Raw genomic sequence first — 12,690 nt, forward strand, 5'->3', positions numbered from 1 at the left:
TTGCCGCATCCACTTGTGTTTTATTCGAGTCTGCTGGGACCCCACAGGGTAAAGCTTTAAGCCGGAACACCGGGAAGCGATGGGTTTAGAGGGGGAAGAACAACCTGCGGCAGCACCGGGGAGAGGGATTGTCGGAGAATTGCTCATCGCCCTCCGCTCCATTTAACCCGCTATGAGGCAGTGGAGCTGAAGCACTGCTTTTTTTTATGTCATTGTGTCTCCTTGCATCAGGCCAAATATTAAAATATATCAACAAAACCACCAGGACTGGAAACACCTGCAGGGAGCATGCCAGCTTGGTTTTACAATAAAACAAATGCTAGGAAATAATCTTTGCACTTCAAATGTGATTTGCTGAAACACTTTGCTATGGATGGGAAAGGTCCAGAAATATACCTCTAAACTTATTGGATCCAGTGGATGGACAGGGATGACACATCCACCATTGGGGATGTACCTCTGTAGTAGAGCACATGCTTTGCATGTATGAGAGCAGAGTTGAATCCCTGGCATTTCCAGCATCTCCAGCAGTCTTTACTGAAGATTTGACATTGTCCCTTTGATCTACATGTCTTTGAAAAATAATCCTGATTTATTTAGAGCAATTGTAAGTATTATGAGTCCGACTTTGATGAGATCCTGATCACAGGCCCGTTGACATTTGTGATTTATAATTACAACTGTAGAATGTTTTCAGATAATCGTCTCCAGAAACTCTCTATGAATCTTGAAGACTTCAGAGATCCTGGACTTTTGAGCAACACAGAAAGAGCTCACGTTAGATATGGCTTGGTACAAACTTTCCTCACAAATTCATGGTTCTTAGAGGTTGAAACCTATTGACTTTCATAATACACTAACTTCCAACTTTGGTGAATCTGGTGAACATCAACATTATACCTGCCTTGCATCAGCATTTTAGCTTTGTCAGCATTTACTGGTGTTAGCATTTAGCCCCAATCACTGCTGTGTCTGATGGCTGAAGTAAGTTTCAGATCTATAGACAACCACCATAATGAATACTGGTCATAAAAAGCTGCTTTGAGCTCATTAGCACAGCGCTCCAAGCCAATAAATAGCCATTGTAATCAAAGGCCCTCTTTTTACGGGTGTGCAAACCCCCCTCCACGTCGCCGCCTGTAACCTTAGAATGACGAATGCTCAGCCAATATAGACTGCCATTGATTAGATCATGCATTTTCATTTCATTACTTAATTATCAACTCAACTCTGTGGGACCCTCTGAAAGGGAACAGATGTAATCTAACTCTCTATAAGTTAATAATGCTAATTTGATTTTACAATTCAAAATGTTATATGCATACTAAGTAGCCTTTTTAAGATATTCCCACCAAAGAATTAATGAATTATTTCATGTGCCAAATGAGAAATTGTCTTATCTTTAAATTACTCCTGAAGGTATCACACCAGATTTGGAATTTCAGCTAATTTGATGTAGTTCTTTCATGACGCCGGCGCCCACATTATAGTCTTCATTAACTGTCAATTCAATGAAAGACCACAGATTTCATTAACAGCAAATTAAGGCCGCCCCCATTGAAAATTATTCCTCTTGTAATGTATGCTCGGGGCAGAGAGGGGATCTCTCCAAAAGCCGCACGCGTTTTGAGTCATTTCATTGACAAATTGCCATTAAATGTACTTTGACCACGCCGCCGCACAATCAGGGCCTCGTCAATGGAATCGCTGTAAGGTCAAGTTCACTGGGAAAAAAATGGCTGTAAAAGGCAGTTAGATGGGGCATTAACTGCACTGGTGAAATAATATTGATGGATGTCTCTCGGAGCGCGATGTGAGCGACAACAGCAGCTAAGCGATATTGTTTTGGAACGTGGACAGATGCAACGGCTGAACACGGAGAGACAGATTTTGGCTCATTAACGGCCAAACTTATGAAAACATTTATTTTGCCTTTAGAAAGGATAATTAGAGACAATGAATATGTCTCATCCTAATTGTTTATCCCTCGGCCAGCAGAGAAGCGTTAACAAACACAACTCAGAGCCATCCATTCATCTTCTTTATGACAGCGGAATTAAATACGACCTTGTCACTTTGGCAAAGTTGTTGGACAGAAATAAAAAGACTGTAAAGAGTGGGAGGGGAACGATGACAGAAATCATCAAACACTATTCGTATCACAATTTTTCTTTTCTTTTTTTTTTAACAACACAGTGTTGTGGATTTGGTTGCAAAATGAAAACATAAAAAAAACGCTGCAGGGATCTGAGCTCAGCAAGCTGGCCCTGATTTAAGAGTGAAGGCCACTGGGGGCCAGATAGTAAATCATGAATGGTTCCACTGTGTCTCAACCAAGAGCTGGACTTTAAACCCACACACACACTGGCACTGGCACCCACTGCACACTCCGCTGGTCCAATCTTTTCATTGCCTTGGTGTCACTATGGAAACCCCCACCGCCGACACCACCACACCACCAGCATCATCACTCCCACAACTGTCCTCTCCTCAGTAATCCTTGGGGCTGTAAGGAAACGATACTGAAGCATGACTGAAAGGAATGGATTGTCAAGGTGGCTGGGAAAAAAAAAAAAAAACCTTTAAAAGGACTCCGACAAGTGTGTCATGCCTCCAGTTATCCCTCCACACCTGGGCGAAGGTGTGTGTTTGTGTGCGACTTTGGCAGAATCAATAAAGGGAGAGGGAGCAGGGATACTGCAGGGCCTGGTCAACCGGGGAAGCATGTTGTTGGTGCTCTTTGTGCATGATTGCCCTCATGCAACTTTGGAGAAATTGCCTGTGATTAGCTGTGGTTTATCAGCAGCCACGGTGTAAATACCACATGTGATGCATTCACTGCCGACCGTCGGGCTCGGGCACAAAGGGATCATTCTGTCAGCACAGTGATCTCATCGCTAAGCTATCTCCCCCCAGCGCTCTCTGTTAATGCCATTGCCTTGGTGGGATATTGGCCTCTATGAACAGACAATTGTCAGCCCCTGTTATTTAACTTTTTGTGCCGGCGCTTCCTTTTTTTTTAACCACTACTCCAGCCGACAAGTGATAAGTGAACTTTTCCTGTTATTTGATTATTCTTTTCTCTATTCTAGCACAGATTCTTCAGAGCTGTCAGGCCTAAACAGAGCCTTATATGGAGTTTCCACCCCTTTTTTTTTTTGCCACGCAGAGGGGAGGTGCAGATGCAAGAGAGAAATCAGGGAGTAAAAGAAGTAAAGGATAAGACACCAGGGATAGCAAGATAAAGACGAGGGAGGGAAGGACGAAGAGGGTGACAGTAGGTGAAAGACGGAGAGGGGAGGTAATAAGTCCCTCTTCCAATCTGGTGTTGTTGAGCAGGGGTAGTAGCAGAGCACACATTCCATTAGGCAGTAAATATTGACTCAGCAGCGAACAACTGGTTTCTATTGCATAGCAAACAAAGCTATTGTGTGCCTGGAAGCCCTGAAAGGCCTCTGTTTGCACATCACGCTCACGGCTGATAAGTAGGCAGTCTCATTCACTGGGGGGGGGGGGGTGGGGGGGAGGTCTGATACGTCTTCCTTTCCGTCTGTGTTTTATATATTTCCCTGAATATCTCCATCCGTCTCCCACTCCTGGCCTCCAGCCACGGAGCCGACAACCTTGACTGTAATCCGGCTCCTTGTGGCGTTTCCCAAGTAGCAGCCCGAGTGTGTGACCGAAATAATCGCGGGCGTTCCCCAAAGCAAACAGCAGCACCAGACGTGTAATGCAGCAATAAGCGGTGGTGCGATATTCAGAGAGTGGCAGGTCATCAGCGTGAATGAAAAGGACATTCAAACAACACCAGCCATCAGACATCATGGCGAGACTGAACGAACGCAGCAGTATTTACCTTGATGACTGTGCCCAGGGCTCGGCTGTTTGTCTGCTGATTACAGTGTGCGCTTTTACATGTTGACCTCGGAACCCGTGTGGCTCTGGAGGATTTGTGGCCGGGGAGGGGACGTGGAGTCATCATCTACCTGGGGCTCCACACCCTCTTCCTGTTTTGGGTGAAGTGATGCATGATATACTCTCCACTATTGCACCATGTGGGCTGACTCAGGGTATCGGGGCACTGGGTTGTGTAACATTAGCCAAGAGCTATTGTGTTATGTCCCAGGTTTGTGTATCATGGACGCGTAATGCAACCATATAACTGTCCGAACTGGAATATGTGGTGTCATCAGTGTGAGAGGAAGACAAGCAGTTTCTATTGACATTACTTGTTGCTTCATATGGGTTGTTCATGAAGTGGATTCTTTCATCTGCAACACACCCAAAGTTACGAAGCTCCCTGAGTACCCTATTCATCATTTCATAATGATTGCACATAATGTCAGTCAGGATTTGTTGCATCAATGTCATACAAAGACATATACTTTGTCTTTATAGCTGTAAAACATAGCAGCTCCAGCTGACAGTGACAGGTCAAAAATCTAAAAGCCTTCTCAGTGTGTTTATTGTTAAATCACAGCCCGCCCTCATGCTGAACTAGCAAGTAGTTTTGGTCAACTCTCTGCAAAGAAAGAAATGTCATAAAGCTTTGTTAAAATGTTCCAATGATGTTAAATGTTACACCCATAGACTGTAGGCTATATGAAATCGGACGTAGACACCGGAAAGTGTGCAAGGGTAACCCTAACCCTAACCCAATGTGCAAGTTTCTGAAACCTGTATCCTCTCAATTAACCAGTAGTCACAGGGCGATTCAACCAGTTGCACAAAGAAGTCTGTTTGAAACATTTTCTTTTAGTTTGTGGTCTCAATCGTGAGTTTCAGGTCTTTTTAAAAACTGTTCAATGTTCATTTTGTAAACTTTGGTCCCATTGAGAGTCAAACAGACGATTAAGCATTGGTGCATGGACAGCTTGTGACTGACAGCTATCACCATCCAATAGGTGCAGGTTGTAGCGGTCGGTGGGCGTGCGGCGTCCTGGAGAAGTGAAACGTCTTCCAGAATCAGCTGTTAACAGATTTGGACATTTTGACCGTTGACCTTTGAACTGATCAACATCCTTCTTTGTCTCGACATTTGTTGCAAACTACCGACTGATGACACGTTCAGTTAAAAACCTGTAGTATCACCCTGACTGATGAGACAGGCAACAAATCTAGTGAGTGAAAGTGCTCCCCCCCCACTCAACAACTGGAGGCTACAGACCCCTGTACTTGAAATGTGTATCAAATCTTCAATATTTCACTTACGGAGGCTTGGGATGCTCTCCTCCATTGCATAGCAGCTTTTGCGGTTCAGACCGATCATGTTCATTTCCATAAAGATTTCACCTGGTTCAAGTATTAAATTGGGTTCAATATGGAAGTTATCAGCCTCAATTTCCAGCGGGACAGTGTGAGAAATCCTCCCCGGTAAAGCAGCGATTATGCTTTTGTATTACTGTTCAGCGGATAATGTAAAATCTGAAATAGCTAATAACTGTAGGTGACTGCGGAACGTGATGGTTATCGTGGAAGCGTTATTATATCTCATGAGATTTCCTGTCTGAAATGGAAATAGGTGCAGTACAGCGACGTGGAGCACAGGTGTTCAAATACCAGTACAATCAAAACACGCCCCCCCCCCCCGTATCTGTGTGTCAACAGGATTCAACCCACCTGAATGTGCAGGACATTGCTGTAATTCTAGGTTGCAACACGTAAAACCTGAACCGCCATCGCTTGTGATTTTGTAAGCTCCTAAAAAACACACACTCCTCCCACACGCATACAAACACACATTCTTCCCCCCCCCCCACCCTGCCAGCCTGACTGTTCGTCTGCCAAAGTGACACCTACTTTAAAAGAGAACCCCACGAGGGCCTGCGCGGTATGTAGGTTTAGGTGGTACATTATAATTACATTGCTTTTGTCACCGTGTGATGTTCCAACAGATGTTCATGGAGGAAGTGCCCAGGAAGGCGCGGCGCTGTTTATCACAGTCTGCTGTGAGTCCTGTAATATCGGCTAAAGATTGAAAGCTTTAATACCGCTCCTCCACGGCAAAGAAAAACGGCAGTAAAAATGAAAGCCAACCCATCAAAGCACAATATGTCCAGGCGACAGCTTTGCAGAATGCCCCCTCCTCCCCTACCCTCCCATCCCCCCTGTGCCTTACTCTCGCTCCTCTCATCCCCCGTTCATTCCGACCCCCTTCAGTACCACCACCACCACCAGCAGGAGCTCCAGGGCCCAGCAGGCTGCGAACGGACAGGCAGCACAGTAGCACCGATAAGACGGATCTGCTGCGACCTTTCTATTGTTAGGGCGTTTGTTTGCAACAGCGACGACAAGAGTCCCTCCAAAACCAAATATCTGATTCAGAAACACCAGGGGGGACCCTCGAGTCGAGAGGGACTGGGGTGCATGTAATTCAGCCATAGGACTCCGGGACCTCCGACGCGAAAAAGCCAAAGACGAGGGAAGGTGGAAAATACTTGGTGAATTGTCTCAGCTCTCACTCCCTCGCTGTGACTAAATGTCAGGTTTTAGTGTGTAGCTGCAGGAAAAAAAAAACTGCAAAAAAGAAAGCAGAGGAGCATCATTTGAATAATGTTTCTGTCAGCTTCTCAGCTATCCCCCCCCCTCCTCCCCACAATCCCACTTCACTCTCCCTTTTGCTTCATCCACATGTCCCCCTGGGAGGAATCTGCTACGATTTACTAGCAAGCACGCAGCGCGCGCTACATACACAACGCACGCATGCACAAACACACACGCGCATGCCAGATCACCATCATGCCTGGTGAAGTGAGGCAAAGTAGAATTTTTTACTGGGTTGGATTTCAAAGTGAACATCGATTGAATTCCCAACTGTTCTCCCCGGCTGTGATATAGTGTGTCTTAATGCAGCGCATTTGGAATGAAAAAGGGTTGGTCTTGCATGGGAAACATTATTTCAAAGGCCACTGATGCTTTTTTGGCTGAATATCAATGTTACCATCAGATTTGAATCCCATACAGTACTATTGTATGGGGTTTGATATCAGAGAACAAAGGTTATAGCCCAAGGCGAGGTTTGATACTCGCCTGTATTCCCCGGTGCGAGGGAAGGGACGTCCACGAGATCGGTGCTGCTGCGTTTCTGCAGAGCTGAAAGGTTTTTTCCCTTTTTGTTTCATCTTTTTGGTTTTGTATGAAAAAAAAATATGCACATCCTCCAGAAGAGCTGGTGCTTCATATTTCCCTGAGCCCACTATTTAAAATGAATTTAAGTTAATGTTGCGGTGTAGCTATAGGGAAGAAGTTATTAGCAATAACATATGCAATCACATGAGATCTAAAGCTGACAAATTAAACTCAGAAAATGCAAATGAGAAACTCAGGTCTTCGTTTTATTTACTTTTATGTTCGCTTGTTATCGCAAGGCCAGTCGTAAACTCCACCGCGACTGTGAGGGAGAGCTAAAACTCGAACATCGAGATCAGCAAATCCCCCAGTGGAGAATTAAGAAGATAGTCCTATAAAGTGCTGGAACGCTAAACAAGCAAGCATTTGCATAAAGTTTAATACGCCTTTAAAACAGCATCAACACATGCTGTTAGATGAACATCGGCATAATAGCGAGGTCATTAAATCATTTTTATACAGTAGTTGTATCGCAGCAGCGCAGTATGTATTGTATTTATTAAACATGAGGGCAGCTGAGGGTTGCTTTGGAGTCCGATTCTGGAGTTAACTTCAAGAGACACACCTGGTTTCAGAGGAAAACGCCAAGAAATCCTGGTTTTCCTCTGACTGTTTTTAAGCAAGATTACATAAAATCAATGGATTTCCATGAAACTTGGAAGTACCTAGTATTAGTCAGGGAAAAACTGGTGCAGATCTGGATCTGGGGTTGATCCAGGAATTTTGTATCGCTTTATTCAACATTATATAATGACCATTTCCCTCAGGATTAATTCATGGATCTTGATGAAAATCTGTGTGATTTAAGAGACTGATATCTGAGTGAGTGTAATATGGTGCAGCTTTGAGGGCAGTTGGGGCTTTAGCAGAGGTATGCGCTCTACTCTGCCATTCTAGTTTTCCCTGTTATTGTCAGACTTTCCTTTTCTTCTACTCCATCTCTTGAAGACAAATGGTCAAAACAAGTGTTTGTTGGTCTCGGGTCGCTCGCTACCTGATGAGAATGTAGACTCTGAAATCCCCCCTGTGGAGTTTTGCTCCAGCTCAACAGCACGGACTGAACAAAATAGTATTAAAAATAAAAGAGCAGCTTCTTGTCCACAAACTATACATCTTAAAAGATACATCACAATCATGGGACAGAGGAAGTCAGGGAAAAATGTTTGCATCCAGATCAACTTTTGAGAGATTTGGCCCCAGAATTTGAACAAATATGGAGTAGATAATCAGAGCATTTCTTATTGAAATGGTGGAATAGTGGTTAAGACTTTTGCCTCACAGCAAGAAGTTCCCTGGTTTGAATCCCTGCTTGACTGGGGCCTTCCTTTGTAGAATTGGCATGTTTGTGTTCTCCCTGCATGAGTTTTCTTCACCAGTCCAAATACATGCAGATTGGGGTCAGTCTAATTGGAGACAAACGCCCTGTCTTCTGTAATGAGGATATTTTGCCAAACAAACGTTTTCCTCTGTGTTTGGACCTTTGATCCACACCGATTTTTACAAAAGTGAAGATCTTTTTTAAATATCTGTGAAAACTTGTAAACCTCATTTCCAGCCTTGTCAGTCGTCCGTCTCACCTTATTACTTGGACCACAGTGTTCTTCTGGTAGGCTAATTGATAGATTAGATCGTTGCCACCTTTATCGCCACCTACTGGCCTGGCATGCTTGTTTAAGCATTTGTTGTCACTTTTGTCTTCTCGTCTTGACGGAGATATTTTGTAAAACGAGGGTCATGTGGACAGATATTTTATAAACAGAGAAAAATGTCCATTCAGAAAATATTTGCAGTAGGGTAGACAAGGCTTAAATTGAATGTAGGTGTGAATGGGAGTGCGAATAGTTTGTTTGTCTCTGTCAGCCCTACGATACACTGGTGACATGTCGAGGGTGTGCCCTGCATCTCTGCCAATGTCAACTGGGATTGGCTTCAGTTAACCCCCTGCAACCATCAAAGGATAAGCCGTGTTGATAACGGATGGATACCGTGATAAGACTCTTCAGCTCCATGTCTAACGTCACTCAGCCGTCAGATGTGTGTCACAAGTCAAAGGTCCTTCTTGTTGTCCACACCTTCCTGTGTTATCTTATCACCTTCTTTCTTTTTATTTGGAAGTCCTTATCCTGTCCTCGTTCAGTGAGACAGTGAAGCCTTCCCGCTTTCCCCCTGTTAGATTGTCAGAAAACCCTGGGATATTTAATATCACTATAAATGACACAAGTCCTCTAAAGTATCTAATTAATAATCGACATCAAATTACACAGTTTCTTATTCCTCCTGTTGATCCTGTGTGGAAGGTAGGGTTACTTACTTATGGAACAAATTAGGTAAAACACAAGGAGCCACAGGGAGAATTCATGCAGCTCTCGGAAAATTAAAGACAGACAGCATGATGGAGATATTGTCTGGCTCGAAAAGAAAGATCATAAAAGTTGCAGAGGTGTGGAATGAAATCACCTGAGAGGAGTTAAGTGTCTCTTAAAGGTAAATACCAGCACTGGCTGCGGCTGCTGCTTTCTGCCTCATTCACTTCATCACATCTTTTTTTTCCCTTTTTTTGGCCTTTTATTATCTGTTTCTCATCACATGGATGAATGGGAGAACTCGGGGCACGATCCTCTAACTCACACATTTCAAAGTGTATCTCCTGGAGTGAATACTGATTTCACCTGCGTCGGACCAGATTTTCATTTGCCTGACTGAGAGTTAAAAGTTGAATGAGTGTGAAGTTTCATGTTTGATAAAAAGATGCCTGATACAGATGTGATCGATTTGATGATAAGATAGGGGATTCAAATTCTGCAGCGTTTTTCTACATTGTACTGTGAACAGTGAATGTGAACACTAACAGGACAAGGTCAAAACTTAGTGCATGTCTGGACAATGAATGACACAGAACCTCAATTTACGACTTTATTCTTGTAAATTTACAACTTTATTCTTGTAAAATCACATTTTGTTTCTCAAAAGATTACGGCTTTATTCTCTTAATATTAAGGTTTCAATTACAAATTTTACCTTCAAGTGGCCCTAATACTCACATATAACAAATGTCGCTAGAACATACAATACGATAATATACATAGAACATAATTCTCATATTCAGAACGTCATGATTTCGCATTTTCATTCTTCCTATTGTTTGCTGGTATCAGACCTTCATCTGTTTGCTCTCACATAATCAGAAAAACATGTAAATGAGAACAGTTTTATTGTGAATTTATCTGTGTTAAGATACTGTTTCTGCTGTCAGACGAAACAGTGACTGAAACACGGCCCATTAAGACGACATATTACCCAGCAGTCACTGCTCTGCTGAAACCCTGATTGCACAACCACGACGTCGTCTGGAAGAATCACCAGACACATAAGTTAAAGACGGCGACGGCTGTGCTGTGATTCCAGCTGGAGTTATTGTAAATATGATCACTCAGAGATAAAGTTACCGACAACGGAAAATCTTTGTCATTTTATCTTTCGCTCAGCACCACAGTCTGAGTCTGGGTAACAATGGGGGATTGTCCAACCCACAGTGAGGCACCGTCATGACTCAGGGTCGGCCTCGCTCTCTGCAGTCCAGCAGAAAAGGAAGAATACGTCTTACTGTAGTCGGTACTGTAGAAACAAAGAGCCAAGGAAAGACCTTCATGAGACATCAACCTTCATGTCCAATCTTCAGGAGCTGTTACTGAATCACGCACAATATCTGCTACAAGTGGTCGAGATATAAGTGAAGTGCACACAGTACTTCCCCTCGTGTCTGTTATGTAATTTGCAGACAGACAGAAGCAGGTTGCTTTAAATATTGCCGCTCGGTGTGGGACAGATATAGACACTGAGCTGACTCGTGTGTCATTATTTAAGATGGTGAGGAGTCTTCACACTGGCGGAGGAGCACACACACGGCTGAGACATTTACAGGACGGAGAATGAGCGTCCAGTCATATTTAAATGTGTCACTTTAATAAAAAACAAATTATAATGTGTGATAAATTATTAAATGTTCATGGTCTCTCAGCACCTTTATGAGTAAAATGGTTTGTATTGATATAGTCTTGTTGATCACTCAAAACGCTTTACATTACAGTTTTTGCCATTCACACACACACACAGTCATACAGTGCATCTATGTGCAGCACTTTCTCTTTATGAGAAGGGGCCATTTTGGGGCTCAGTGCCTTGCCCATGGACACTTGGGCATTCGGAACGGGGGAAGACTGGGACCCAACTATCTGGTGAGAGTACGATCGCCCTGCCCCCTTCAGCCACAGCAAAATCAACACTTTCATTGTTAGAGATGTTTCAGTTAAAGTCACTTTACCCTATAAACCCTGTGGTCATTTTTAATAAACTGTATGTTGCAATCTACCACCATCTCCCACAAAGTCTGGAAGCTTAATTCTTAGAACAACTGCTCATTGTGTTTCGTGGGCAGTCTGCTGCATAACATGTTGAAATACTGGTTCCAGTGGTATTTTTCCAGACAGCCAGAAAATGCACATTGCAGACTAGAGTTTCCCTCCAAAATTGCAGAAGATGTTGTGCAACTGTTATCATAGAGTTGTGCACATCATGATGGGTAAATAATTTAAGTGCCCTTTAATTTTTTCGGACACAGTCAAAACAGGTATAAATAAAAACCTTCAGGCGCTCTGTCCAATCACATGGCGTACGCAGAGCTATCTCGGAGGCCATCAGCAATCGTCTGACGCTGAGTTAGCCTCTGGGGGCAATGGCCAATATTCTAGAGCTTCCAGTGTAGACAGCGGATGTTCGGGCCAAGAATCTTACGTCATAAACTTTCCCCGTTCGACTTGTTTCTTTCATCACACAGCAATTATATTTGTAGGTGTTAGAGTTAAGGCTAGACATTTTGGCTAATCTCTATCAACAACTATGTGACTATGAATGCAGAGAAATTAAAAAGCCGACAGCCGACGCATTTCGGTCAATGTGATCCGCCTCTTTTGTTCTCCGCATACCTGCTCAGACGTGGTTGGTCAAACAAGTAATGGAAACGGCCCCACAATAATATTGTCCCTCTCCTTTTATGCAAAATGATGCATCTTTGTCTATTCAAGATATTGACAAAATATTGATAACATAACATATCACTCAGTATAACAACACATAATAAATGGAACTGTAAGTTGCACTGATTTAATGTATGCAAAACGTAGCTTAAAGACTGTTTTTTGAAATGGCATTAAAGTGCTGCATGCAGCATTTCTATAGTTGCTCTGGTTTTAACATGACAGTTGTGGTCAATGGTTCGTGCAGTGAGAGGAGCTAAAATCAACTCTTTGTGTTAAGCAGTGTAGTGGAGGAGGAGAAGAAAAACGATTACTATTCAAAGCCTTTAAATGAATTTAAAAACAGTTACTTTAGTGCATTTGCAATTCAATCACTGTGTCTCGGATTAATGCAGAAAATGCTATTTGCATTCCTACTGCGAGCTGAGCTGAGCTGCGTGCACTGATGCACACCAGAATCACAATAACAGCTACTTTATGCCATATTCTGCTTCATTATTATCATCCATGATCACCTGTATCGCCTGGG

Source organism: Hippoglossus hippoglossus, chromosome 18, assembly GCF_009819705.1.
Source record: "Hippoglossus hippoglossus isolate fHipHip1 chromosome 18, fHipHip1.pri, whole genome shotgun sequence".
Taxonomy (NCBI): Eukaryota; Metazoa; Chordata; class Actinopteri; order Pleuronectiformes; family Pleuronectidae; genus Hippoglossus; species Hippoglossus hippoglossus.